Here is a 14,525-nt window from a genome sequence, read left to right on the forward strand (position 1 = left end):
TAAAAACCATTGTATAGAATTATTGAGAGATGTTGATTATAGCTGCTCTTTTTGTTCAGTTAGAAATTTCTCTGTCGGTAGCATTAAGCATTGTAGGAAAAATATCCTGGGTCATACAGTGGTCTAAAAACCAGGAAAACATCCTATTTCTTAAGCTTCCAATTAAATAATACTAGTCATTTCATCTTACATTTTGATGAGTCACACTTGCTCCTTTAAAATATACTATCCTCTGTATTTTTCACTCTTTAATTCTTTTCATCCTCTAATGTAGAACAAGCTAAAAGAAACTGCTTTCTAATTCCAGGTTGGTATACTATGCTGAACTTTACTTTGACTATCTTTAATAAAAAGACTTTCCATTCTAATCACACAATCTGTCCCTTTTCTTTTAACAGTGGATTTCAACCATTGTAAGAATGCTGTTTCTTTCTTTTTTTTAACCGCCTACCCATTTTAAGGAACTTTTTGGTAGCTGAACTGAATGGTTAGCCATCAGGCAAAAACTTTTTGCTGTGTGCCTATGTAAATATCTATGTGCATGTGTGCCGTTATTTTGAAACTAGTCAACTTCCGTTTTACTTTGCTAGTTTGAAGTGCAAACAGTAGCAGTATAATAATTGGGCTTATACATTCAAAGAAGTCTATTCTGTTCCTTAATCCCCACTCCCAAATTTATCAGATAAAATTAAAAATTTCTACCCATCAAAAAACATCTTAAAGTGTAAAAGATAAAATTGAAATTGGTTAGATAACTGTCACACATATAATGCATAAAGAATTAGTATCTCATATATATGAGGCACTTTTACAGATCAATTTAAAAGACAAATCACCCAGTGGAAAAATTGGTAAATAATGCAAATAGTATTTTGCAGGAAAAGAAACACATATGGTCAACAAACATATAAAGAAATGTTCAACCTCCTTAATAATCAGACACATGAAAATCCAGGCTAGTTTTATTTTAAACTGTATATATCACAAATATACGCAATAAAATGACATAACTACACACACTGATGAAAGAAGAAAAAGATAAACATATTTCAAATTCTATTTGGAGAGGAGGCTGAATTATGGAATTGGGAAAGGATGCACAGTTTGATATAAATTATTTGTAATGTTTCAGGTTTTTTTACTTGTTGTTGGGTTCGTTGTATTCATTATGTTATGTTTTCAAAAAATAGATGACAGCCAGCTAGAGAAGTAGACAGAAAGCTACATTTGGACTGAAAATGTTGACGAATTATAAGCCAAGAATGATTCCAATTCTGTGCAACTGAGGTCCTTAAAATAAGTGACTTAGGGTGGCCAGTAAAATGTTTATTAAAGAAATTTCAAAAGCATGAAGTGGTAGAAGGGTTTCACCTACAGAAATCTGTATTAGTCAGGATGGGGGGCTATGCTACAATAATAAACAAACCCCAGGGACTTCCCTGGTGGTCTGGTGGTTAAGAAACAGCCTGCCAATGAAGGAGACACAGGTTCGATCCCTGGTCAGCAAGATTTCACAGACCACGGGACAATAAGCCCATGCGCCACATCTACTGAGCCTGTGATCTGGAGTCTGAGAGCTGCAACTACCAAGCCCACATGCAGCAATTACTGAAGCCTGTGTGCCCAGAGCCCACAACAAGAGAAGCCACTGCAAGAAGCCCAAACTGCAAAGAGAAAGCCCAAGGAAAGCAACAGAGACACAGCACAGGCATTAATTAATTAATTAATTAAATCTAAAAAGTGTGAGCTTCATTTTGAAGTGTGGAACTCTGTGGAAGGTGAATGAAAAATGTTGCCTGCCGTATCAGTAAACAAAGGATGTTGCGGCCATCAAGCTATCACATTACAGCAGCTCTAACAGTGAGCCCTTAGGGAGCTCAGGACAGAAACAGAATGCCTACCATCAAATCACAGACTCTGCAGCCACCCCCTGACAGTGACCCTAAGGAGACTCAGGATGAGAAAAAAAACAAGATACTGGCCCCAGATGGCTGACGTACATATCAAAGGAATGATTTCAGTGAGCTCAGACTCTTGCATCTTTTCATACATAGAAGTGTGCTAAGTTCCTTAACTTGAGATCCCTGGTTTTCTTTACTTAACAGTAATTTTTTGATGTTCTGAGTACCTGGTCTTTGTTGCAAAAATTCTTATATATCCTGACTCCCCCCCACCTTGCCTCTTCAGAGCAGGGTTTCAGAGTTATCGGAGAAGCTGTGTTCTGGGCTTAAGTCATCAGCTTTGTCCACCAAATAAAACTTAACTCTCAACTTTTAGGTTGTGCATTTTTCTCAGTCAACAGGAGACACTAAAGGGTTCAGTCACTCAGTCGTGTCCAACTCTTTGCAACCCCATGGACTGCAGCACGCCAGGCTTCCCTGTCCATCACCAACTTCCACAGCTTACTCAAACTCATGTCCATCGAGTTAGTGATGCCATCCAACCATCTCATCCTCTGTCATCCCCTTCTCCTCCTGCCTTCAATCTTTCCCAGCATCAGGGTCTTTTCAAATGAGTCAGTTCTTCGCATCAGGTGACCAAAGTAGTGGAGCTTCAGCTTCAGCCCTTCCAATGAATATTCAGGATGGATTTTCTTTAGGATTGACTGGTTGGATCTCCTTGCAGTCCAAGGGACTCTCAAGAGTCTTCTCCAACACCACAGTTCAAAAGCATCAATTGTTCAGTGCTCAGGTTTCTTTATGGTCCATGTCTCACATCCATACATGACTACTGGAAAAACCATAGCTTTGACTAGACAGATCTTTGTCGGCAATGTTTCTGCTTTTTAATATGCTATCTAGGTTAGTCATAGCTTTTCTTCCAAGAAGCAAGTGTCTTTAAATGGGTTATACCCATTATCACTACGCCAAAGCCTTCGACTGTGTGGATCACAATAAACTGTGGAAAATTCTGAAAGAGATGGGAATACCAGACCACCTGACCTGCCTCTTAAGAAACCTGTATGCAGGTCAGGAAGCAACAGTTAGAACTGGACATGGAAAAACAGACTGGTTCCAAATAGGAAAAGGAGTACGTCAAGGCTGTATATTGTCACCCTGCTTATTTAACTTATATGCAGAGTACATCATGAGAAATGCTGGGCTGGAGGAAGCACAAGCTGGAGTCAAGATTTCCGGGAGAAATATCAATAACCTCAGATATGCAGATGACACCATCCTTATGGCAGAAAGTGAAGAGGAACTAAAGAGCCTCTTGATGAAAGTGAAAGAGAAGAGTGAAAAAGTTGGCTTAAAGCTCAACATGCAGAAAAATAAGATCATGGCATCTGGTCCCATCACCTCATGGGAAATAGATGGAAGTGGAAACAGTGTGGAAGTGGAAACAGTGTCAGACTTTATTTTTTGGGGCTCCAAAATCACTGCAGATGGTGACTGCAGCCATGAAATTAAAAGATGCTTACTCCTTGGAAGGAAAGTTATGACCAACCTAGACAGCATATTAAAAAGCAAAGACATTACTTTGCTAACAAAGGTCTGTCTGGTCAAGGCTATGGTTTTTCCAGTGGTCATGTATGGATGTGAGAGTTGGACTGTGAAGAAAGCTGAGCGCCGAAAAATTGATGCTTTTGAACTGTGGTGTTGGAGAAGACTCTTGAGAGTCCCTTGGACTGCAAGGAGATCCAACCAGTCCATCCTGAAGGAGCTAAGTCCTGGGTGTTCATTGGAAGGACTGATGCTAAACCTGAAACTCCAATACTCTGGCCACCTCATGCGAAGATTTGACTCATTGGAAAAGACCCTGCTGCTTGGAGGGATTGGGGGCAGGAGGAGAAGGGGACGACAGAGGATGAGATGGCTGGATGGCATCACCAACTCGATGGGCATGGGTTTGAGTAAACTCCGGGAGTTTGTGATGGACAGGGAGGCCTGGCGTGCTGCGATTCATGGGGTCACAAAGAGTCGGACACGACTGAGCGACTGAAATGAACCTATTATCAATTAGTGATAATATTCAACAGAAAATTCTACTATAATACCTTAAGCAGAAAACAAGTTTATTGGTTTTCTGTAACAAAAAGGCTGGAGGTAGGAAACTTTCCTTTGATATGGCAACAACCATGTTTCCATGATTTGGCCTCTTTCTACTCCCCTGCTCTGAAACCCAGAGTGTCATTTTCAGTGTCTGACGATGACTGTGGTTATACCTCCAGGGTTCGCATCCACATTCATGTTCTTATCTCCACGGCTTCTGGCTGTACCACATTGGCCATGGGATATCTCCGGACCCCCAAGGCTTACCTGCACGCTCTTTCTCTTGTTGCACCATAGCTTTCACCTTGAAGTATAGGCCTTCTGTGGCTGCTCTGTGGAGTCTGGTGAGTCCTTTCAAACATCTGAAGTTGGGGAGTATTTGCACAATCGGAAGTCCTTCTCATTGCTCAGAAAGCCTTCATAATCTGGCCACCTGCAACCTCTCTAACCCCATCTCTTTTTCTACTTCAACTCCCTTTCTCATTCTGCTCTGGTCACCTTAGCACCCTTACTATACTGAAACATACCCAGCATGTCCCACTCATGTCATGGAATTGTCTGTTTCCTCTGTCCCGAACTCTCTGCTTAGGTATTTATGGAGCTTCATTCTATCCTTCTGGAAAATAAAAAGACCTTTCCAGACTGCACCTTCTAAAATGTAACCACATCCTTTTGTTTTTGATTCCTTTGCTTCTGCCCCCCTTCCCCCCCTGAATCTCCCCAGACTAGACTATAAGCAGCACAAGACATTTTGTTTATACAAAGAGCAATGCCTGGCACATAATAGATGCTCAGTAAATGATTGTGAAAGGCTAACCAAATACATCAAGAGGGAGGAGCAGGTTCAGCTGGGGAAGGAAGGGCAAATAGTCCTATTGTTACCTGGGAAAGATTTCAAGAAAAAAGCAGGATGTCAGGAGCTACCAGAGATGGGTGAAAAGGAAATGTGGCAAGAGCCAGGAAGGGGAGGAGATGGTTCAGAACTGTGAGGTACTGAACTCCCTCCACCGCCCAGTAGAAAGCTCAGAGTTAAAAAAAAAATTATGTTGCATTATGTAAACTGAGAAGTTGAATCAACTCATAATTGGGGCTTTCCTGGATTTATTCAAACACCTCAGTGTATTTTTAATTAGTCTGAAAAGTTGTTAATGATGTATATATGTATATGTTCCATTGGTTTTACTTAGATTTAATTATGGACTTGGTCTTTCCTCTAAAATCACCCCTTTTCATGTACCCTGAAAACTGATTTTATAATGGAAGTCTCTGCTGAAAATGTGAATGGAAACTTAAATGAACACAGATTACTGTATCTCCTGTAATTCACAAAGGGGCTCTTTCTCATGTTATGCTAGTAGTGAAGTGTGTGTGCGTACTTAAGTTCATGGTGACAAAAAGCAGAGAGGAGAAATATATTGAGAATGAGGATAATAAAATATATAAAAGCAGATAAAATTTACAACTTTATAAAAAGGAGGTTTTTTTTCTCCACTATAAAAAAACCAGATACATTTCAACAGGACACAATTCATGCAAGATTGTAAGTTTACTTCCACATTCCCAAAGCTCTTAAGGTGACCTGATAAAGTCAGACAGAGAATCAAAGAAGTTTTAATATTTTTTCACCAACCTAATAAGAATTTCCACCAGATGTTAGGCACCTCTTGGGATGTTATGTTCTGTTGATGTTTTGTTCTATTTTGCTTGAGAAGAAATATTTTTGTTCATTTACACCTATTTGTCTTTAAGTTAATAATATATGCACATGACAGAAAATTCAAAATGTACAACAAAACAAACCAGTGCGATGAAATAGCAGACTTCTTATCACAATTCCCCGCCCCCCCCCCACCACACATATAGTTTTCTTTCCTGGAGAAAATGCACTGCTGAACCTTGCTTTTCCACTTAATTTATTTGGAGATAATGCTACATCAGAAAATATAATAGAACTGTCTTTTTTTTTTTTAAGGATTGCATAGTGTGATTCCCTGGGTCTACTGGTTAGGATTCTGCACTCTCACCCCACACCCCGGGTCTGATTACGGGTCAGGGAAGCCTTTTTTGGGCTTCCCTGGTGGCTCAGATGGTAAAGAACCTGCCTGCAATGGGGGAGACACAGGTTCAACCCCTGGGTCAGGAAGATCCCTTGAGGAGGAAATGGCAACCCACTCCAGTATTCTTGCCTGGGAAATCCCATGGACAGAGGAGCCTGGCGGGCTATACAGTCCATGGGGTCACAAAGCCTCATGGGCTATAGTCCACAGGGTCACAGAGTAGGACACAACTGAGCGACTAACACTTTTACTTTCTAGGGTGATTATGAATTTTAATAGGAAAAATTTTTCTTTCCTCACCTCAGAAGAGAGATCAACACTTAGGTTAATGAAGATGGAACCACCAATAGGAGGAATTAAGGTCTCACAGGGAAAGATTTTTATGTCAATCTCTTGGGAGCCTTCCAAACTCCTTCTAGAAATAAGGTTGCCAGATAAAATACAGGACACCCAGTAAAATCTGAATTTCAGATAAACAATGAGTATTTTTTAATACAAGTATTTGCATGCAGTATTTGAGAAATACATAAAAATTTATCTGAAACTCAGTGGGTTATACTTATACTAAGCAATGTTCCATTGTTCATCTGAAATGCAAATTTCACTGGGCATCATATATTTTAATTTGCTAAATCTAGCAACCCTGTCTAGAAAGCACTCATCTATGCATTTGTGAATAGAGCTGATCTTAACTTGAAACTCTACAATGTTGACTTGGTGTCTGTTTAAGCAGAAAAATACTGCTTATTAAATATCAAGTCTATAAAAACAACTTCAAACTTCAGGTTTCAATATTTCTTTTAACTGTATCTTATAACCCACAAACACAATGCCTTCGAGTGTTTGAGATAATGCTTTGAACTAAGACAGTTTAGCCTATTGTTTTCAATATTAAAAAAACTATAATATAGTTAAGGTGTATCCCAAATATTATAAAAATACACTTGAACATTGACATAAATTAAATTTCAGGGGAATTTTACCTATAGTGCTTACATGACATTTTTTTTCCAAATGAAACACTGCTGTCGAAAAAATTAAACCAGAGTGTAATTAAGTCAAGTTAAATATTCTATTGAAAATTAAACATAGACCTTATAAAATTCACATTTTGCTTTCTTATGAAGCCTTTTGGGGAACTAAGAATCAGTGTATTGTGATTCGGAATGGACCATACTTAACTGATTTTCCTTGGACACAAACAGATGCAGAATCTTCCCTAGTGTCACCTGTCCTGGCTTCTTACTTTATTGATGCTGACTAGTTTTCTCTGAAGGTATCATCTATACTAGTCTGTTATCCCTTTTCATCAAAAACCAAAAACACCCCAGTTATTTCTATACAACTTGGAAGCAGTGACTGTTCTGCAGCCTGGAAATGCCTTCTAGAATGAATCTGGAGGTTACAGGTGTAAGCTTGCCCTTGGATTGTGTGCTATGGGGATTTATTTCTCTTCATCTTAATAGATACAAGTTTCCAAGGATCTTGGCAGCTATTCCCTAACCTTGGAAATCACCATATTTGAAAGAAAAGCAGCCTTTAAAATGTATCTACTGTTTTAAACGAAAATGGTGTGCACCACTCAGGCAGTCCTAGTTCACAAAGAAAGGAGCACACTTGTTCTCTCCATGTCAATCTTCCTCTTAACATTAAAACCTGAGGACTGAGTTAATGATGTGTATGCTTAGAAGTATTCAAAATGTAGCGATACCTGTAATTTCCTCTGAAATGAAAGTGAAAGTCGCTCAGTCGTGTCCGACTCTTTGCGACCCCATGGACTACACAGTCCATGGAATTCTCCAGGCCAGAATACTGGAGTGGGTAGCCTATCCCTTCTCCAGTGGATCTTTCCTACCCAGGAATCGAACCAGGGTCTCCTGCATTGCAGGGGGATTCTTAACCAACTGAGCTATTGGAGAAGCCCACTCTGAAATGAAATGAACAAGAAAACAGGATAGATCGATGGATGGATATGTATGTACTAAGGCAAACAGTGTTTAGTCATTCAGTCATGTCCGACTCTTTGTGACCCCGTGGACTGTAGCCTGCCAGACTCCTCTGTCCATAGGGATTCTCCAGGCCAGAATACTGGAGTGGGTAGCTCTTCCCTTCACTAGGGGATCTTTCCAACCCAGGGATCGAACCCAGGTCTCCTGCATTGTAGGTGGATTATTTACCATTTGAGCCACCAGGGAAGCCCAAATAGAGCATAATATTAATTGTAGAATCTAGGTGGTGGGTATACAGTTCTTCACTGTATTACTCTTTGAACTTTTTTGTGTTTCAAATTTTTCATAATAAAATGTTAAGGAAAAAAGGTGAGGAGACAAGTACCCTTAGATGTGTATTTGTTCTGTGTGTCCTTAGTCGCTCAGTCATGTCTGACTCTCTGCAAGCCTGTGGACCACATCCCCCAGGCACCTCTGTCCATGGGATTCTCCAGGCCAGAATCCTGGAGTGGGTTGCCATTTCCTTCTCCAGGGGATCTTCCCAACCCAGGATCGAACGTATGTCTCTTACATCTCCTGCACTGCAGGCAGATTCTTTACCAACTGTAGGGGAGGAAAATCATTTCCCTCTACTCTTCTAGGTTCTTGGCTGAGATCCCTCCCAAATAAAAGATAGATGAATAGGAGAGACAAAAAGAAGTTTAATAACATGGATACCTTCTGTATGCATGAAAAGAGACAGGAAAACTGAGTGACTCCCTGAAATGGCTGAAGCCACCACGTTCCATCCTCTCTCCAGCTAAAGACAAAAGATTAAGGGGATGTGTGTGTTATGAGAGGTGACCAGGAAAAGCACAGTAAACAGGGAACGTTATGCAGATTTAAGCATGCTTTCTCTAGAAGCAAAGTTTCTAGAGTCATCCTCTTCCTGGTACAGAGACGCCCTTAGAAACAGAGATTTCCCTTATAAATGTCAACATATCTTACAAAAAGGGTAACTTCTACTGGGTTTTTAGCACTTATCCTATGACTGTTATTTCTTTTTTAAAAAATTAGCCTAAAATAATCATTATGCCAAAGAGGCATATTTTGGCGTGACAAATTCTGCTCCCCTTTGACACAGAGCCATCTTGGACCAGCTACTCAAACCTCTCTGTATCTTGGTTACTTCATCTGTAAAAGCCTACTGTGTAGGGTCACAGAGTCTATGAGATAATCTGCACAAAATACTTACCAGTTCACAATGTTCAGTAAGTATTAGCTGCGATGATGATGGGAAGGCTGATCTATGAGATGCACTCAGGTGCAAAAGGAAGGTGAAAATGCATCAGAGCAGGCTTTATAAACAAGGTGACGTGACCTTGCTCTCAAAGGACGTGCTAGAAATACATTAATGGAGAGAGGTTCACCATAAGCAGTAAATGGGGAAAAAAGGCAATGAAAATAAAAGAATGAAGGACAGAACACAGAAGCAAGATGTACACAGACTAATGGAGGAGACTGGCCTGGACGGTGTCTTGGAAAGTAGGACTAGACTCTTATTAACTCATTTGAAACCAAAATAGGAAAGTTCCAAAGAATAACAAGGAGAGATAAGAAAGCCTTCCTCAGTGATCAATGTAGAGAAATAGAGGAAAACAATAGAATGGGAAAGACTAGAGATCTCTTCAAGAAAATTAGAGATACTAAGGGAACATTTCACACAAAGATGGGCTCAATAAAGGACAGAAATGGTATGGACCTAATAGAAGCAGAAGATATTGAGAAGAGGTGGCAAGAATACACAGAAGAACTGTATGAAAAAGATCTTCACGACCCAGATAACCACAATGGTGTGATCACTCACCTAGAGCCAGATATCCTGGAATGCGAAGTCAAGTGGGCCTTAGGAAGCATCACTATGAACAAAGCTAGTGGAGGTGATGGAATTCCAGCTGAGCTATTTCAAATCCTGAAAGATGATGCTGTGAAAGTGCTATACTCAATATGCCAGCAAATTTGGAAAACTCAGCAGTGGCCACAGGACCAGAAAAGGTCAGTTTTCATTCCAATCCCAAAGAAAGGCAATCCCAAAGAATGCTCAAACTACCGCACAATTGCACTCATCTCACAGGCTAGTAAAGTAATGCTCAAAATTCTCCAAGCCAGGCTTCAACAGTATGTGAACCATGAACTTCCAGATGTTCAAGCTGGATTTAGAAAAGGCAGAGGAACCAGAGATCAAATTGCCAACATCTGTTGCATCATCGAAAAAGCAAGAGAGTTCCAGAAAACATCTACTTCTGCTTTATTGACTATGCCAAAGCCTTTGACTGTGTGGATCACAACAAACTGTGGAAAATTCTGAAAGAGATGGGAATACCAGACCATCTTGAGAAATCTGTATGCAGGTCAAGAAGCAACAGTTAGAACTGGACATGGAACAACAGACTGGTTCCAAATCAGGAAAGGAGTACGTCAAGGCTGTATATTGTTACCCTGCTTATTTAACTTATATGCAGAGTATATCATGAGAAATGCTGAGCTGGATGAAGCACAAGCTGGAATCAAGATTGCTGGGAGAAATATCAATAACCCCAGATATGCAGATGACACCACCATTATGGCAGAAAGAGAAGAAGAACTGAAGAGTCACTTGATGAAAGTAAAAGAGAAGAGTAAAAAAGTTGGCTTAAAACTCAACACTCAGAAAACTAAGATCATGGCATCTGGTCCCATCACTTCACGGCAAATAGATGGGGAAACAGTGGAAACAGTGAGAGACTTTATTTTGGGGGGCTCCAAAATCACTGCAGATGGTGACTGCAGTCATGAAATTAAAAGACGCTTGCTCTTTGGAAGAAAAGCTATGACCAACATAGACAGCATATTAAAAAACAGAGTCATTACTTTGCCAACAAAGGTCCGTCTAGTCAAAGCTATGGTTTTTCCATTAGTCATGTATGGATGTGAGAGTTGGACTATAAAGAAAGCTGAAAAAAAAAAAAAAAGAAAGAAAGCTGAGCACTGAAGAATTGATGCTTTTGAACTGTGGTGTTGGAGAAGACTCTTGAGAGTCCCTTGGACTGCAAGGAGATCCAACCAGTCCATCCTAAAGGAAATCAGTCCTGAATGTTCATTGGAAAGACTGATGTTGAAGTTGAAACTCCAATACTTTGGCCACCTGATGCGAAGAACTGACTCATTTCAAAAGACTCTGATTCTGGGAAAGATTGAAGGTGGGAGGAGAAGGGGATGACAGAGGATGAGCTGGTTGGATGGCATCACCGACTCAATGGACATGAGTTGGAGTAAACTCCGGGAGTTGGTGATGGACAGGGAAGCCTGGTGTGATGCAGTCCATGGGGTCACAAAGAGTCGGACACGACTGAGCTGAACTGATTCCTTATAATATTAGAGTCAAAGGCTCAAACCAGCTTTAAAAAAAAGTCCCAAATGTAACTGGGAAACTACCTTGTTTTTTAAAAAAATTTATTTTTAATTGAAGGATAACTGCTTTATAATATTGTGTTGGTTTCTGCCAAACATCACCATGAATCAGCCATAGGTATACATACATATGTCCCCTCCCTCTTGAACCTCCCTCCCACCTCCCCCGATCCCACCCCTCATACCTTGGTTTTTGAAGCCAAGATATCGGATTTGAATGAGTTCTTCTTTTGTCACTAGTCCTGATAAGAAGAAAGAGAATAAAAATTAAGATAACATAAGAAGAGACATATATGCTGGGTGGAAATCAGTTTCATGATATACAACCAGTCTGAGTACCCAGACTGCCCCACGTTTTTATAACTTCCCCTTAAAAATTGTTACTTCATTTCTCTGTACCCTGCTCACCAGGATTGCTCTCTTTCCCAACCACTTCCCTGATGGCTCAGATGGTAAGGAATCTGCCTGCAATGCACCCAGGTTCCATCCCTGGGTTGGAAGATACCTTGGAGAAGGTGTCTTATACCCACTGCAGTACTCTTGCCTGAAGAATCCCATGGACAGAGGAGCCTGGTGGGCTACAGTCCATGGGGTCACAAAGAGTGGGACATGACTGAGTGACTAACACTTCTTTTAGCTACTAGGTTCTAAAACAAAGCTCCCCTTCTTGTCTAGGGCAGGAGGCTCTTTCCCTCTGCAGAGAGGAGGGGGTTTTTTTGTTTTCCAAATCTGTGTGCTGTCTTGAAATCATTGGAAGTGGGAAGGGCTGATGAAGATACCCTTGAGTGCATGACTAATTGGTAGAGAAGCCAAGTAATGCCTTGAAGCTCCATCCTCACTTTTCCCCGGAATAGCTGCCAGCTGGGAAAGGCAGGGAATGGCATTGCTGGTAATGCTACATCAACTCCCCCTGTGCTGCCCAATTAACCATTTAAATCACAATAAACAATTTGGAAATTTGATTTCCATTTGAGGCTGAACCTCTAGAATCCAAATGTTGTACAAGATTCTAAGAACAAGATGCCTTTGCTATTAAAAAATATACAAGTTGACTTTCTTAGCTCAGCATACCTGACTGGATTTCTGTATTTGCTGACCTGTTATTACAGTGGGAGATTCATCAGTGTTTCTTCTGTGGCCTCTGTAGCAAGGCGTTTATTTACCTTGTGAATATGGACAGCATAACTCTCCTAGGTCTTTGAATAGTCAGTTTTTCTTTGAAGGTTGGTAAACATAACCTTGGGCTTCTTTCTTACACAATAGGCCTAAGCAAAAAGGGAAGTACAAATAAACTATAAATAAAAAGATGCTTTCTTCCAGTATATTGAAAGGGCCATTCTCTATATATGTACATTTTTTTTTTTTTTTTTTTGGCCTGGATTAACAGTAAGATCTAGGTAGGTCCAGAGAGGGAACAAAGGCTCTTATTGTTCCTGACAATTGAAAAAGAGCTTGGTGCTGTAATCAAAATCCTTTCCAACATTGTACTACTAAACAGAGGATAAATGGTGGGAATTTACTACATTTTTCATGATCATACTGGGACTGAACAGCCTCTAGGGATTCAACTTACTAAGTGGCAGTCTTAGGTTCTAAAATGTAGCAAAATATGCCACCACAAAATATCCCTCTTTGACATAAGGACCAACTCGATCTGGTTATTTTTAAGAAACAGCAGACACAGGAAAAGCTCTGAAACAATTTAAGCTACATTAAGCTATGCTAAGTAGTTCAAAATGGAGTCATAGTGGTCAGTGTAAACTTCCACATTAGTTGTTTTAAAACGTCTGCTGTAGGACGTGAGTGTCTGATAAACTAAGAGTGGCAATTTTAGATGAGAAATTTGTTTGGCAATGTACATCACTGGAACACAGGGAGCAACTGATACAGCCAAGACTCCCTCCCTTGGGGTAAGTGTTATTCTTTAAAAAGAGACATTGAGCCCAGTAACTTGAAGGCTCTTGGCCGGAGGACCTGACCCCACACCCGTGAGAGCTGTTTCAGACGGACACCACCAGAGGCGCAGTCAGAGCAGAGGGTGACTCCCCGCTTTGTTGCCAGACCAGACACCTCCTTCCCAGACTTCTTGGAGAGGTTCGTTACTTTTCTACTTTCCCTACTTTGACTAACCTATGTTGTTTGCAATAAACCGAGCAATTTGTGAATTCAGTACTGGCCATATTTCGTTTATCTTCAATGCTGTGATTCTTCTCTGGTCTTACTGCTGGGCCCTGCAACAAAAAGCTGAGTAGAAATTACCCTGTTGTTATAGATATTTACATTTAGGAGGGAAACCTCCATTTTAACAGTCTCAGCCTCTCTGTACCTGTTGGGCTACACCCCTCAGGCCTATAAGCTCTGCACTTGCTCTGCTTCAAGACTAAAGAAAGAGCCCAGAGTTAGTGACAGAGACATCGTGGTTTAATGGATGGGGGAGCCCTACCTGTCTTCTGAAGCAAGGTCCCGGAGCAACACCCCATCGTGTGCAGTGGACGGCGGGCAGGACATGGCGGCTGGTTTTGCTTCGGGGGAAGGGGAGATTAGCAGTTATGGCGGAATTGATGTCAGGTGGGCTCCTCAGTTACCAGGGAAACCAGCCGAGAGACACACCCCTCATCGCTCCTTCCAAAAGCTGTCAAGTCGAGATGTTTGATCTAAAGGTTAGAACAATCACCAGCTGCAGCTGGGGCAAGTATGTAGGAAGGTTGTCAGTCCTGTGAGTGAGGTGCAGATGAAGCAGGGACTGGCCCAGCAGGGGATGGACAGACAGTGAAACAACAATGCCATCTTGGGGGGCCTGACCATACAGTGTGGGGAACTGAAAGTGAAAGTCGCTCAGTTGTGTCTGACTCTTTGCGACCCCATGGACTGTAGCCTGCCAGGCTCCTCTGTCCATGGGAATTCTCTAGGCAAGAATACTAGAGTGGGTAGCTGTTCCCTTCCCCACAGGATCTTCCCAGCCCAGGGATCGAACCCAGGTCTCCTGTATTGCAGGCAGATTCTTTACCACTGTGCCACCAGGGAAGCCCAAGAATACTGGAGTGGGTAGCCTGTCCCTTCTCCAGGGGATCTTCCTGACCCAGGAATTGAACTGGGGT

The sequence above is a fragment of the Dama dama genome, chromosome X (genome assembly GCF_033118175.1).
Source record: "Dama dama isolate Ldn47 chromosome X, ASM3311817v1, whole genome shotgun sequence".
Taxonomy (NCBI): Eukaryota; Metazoa; Chordata; class Mammalia; order Artiodactyla; family Cervidae; genus Dama; species Dama dama.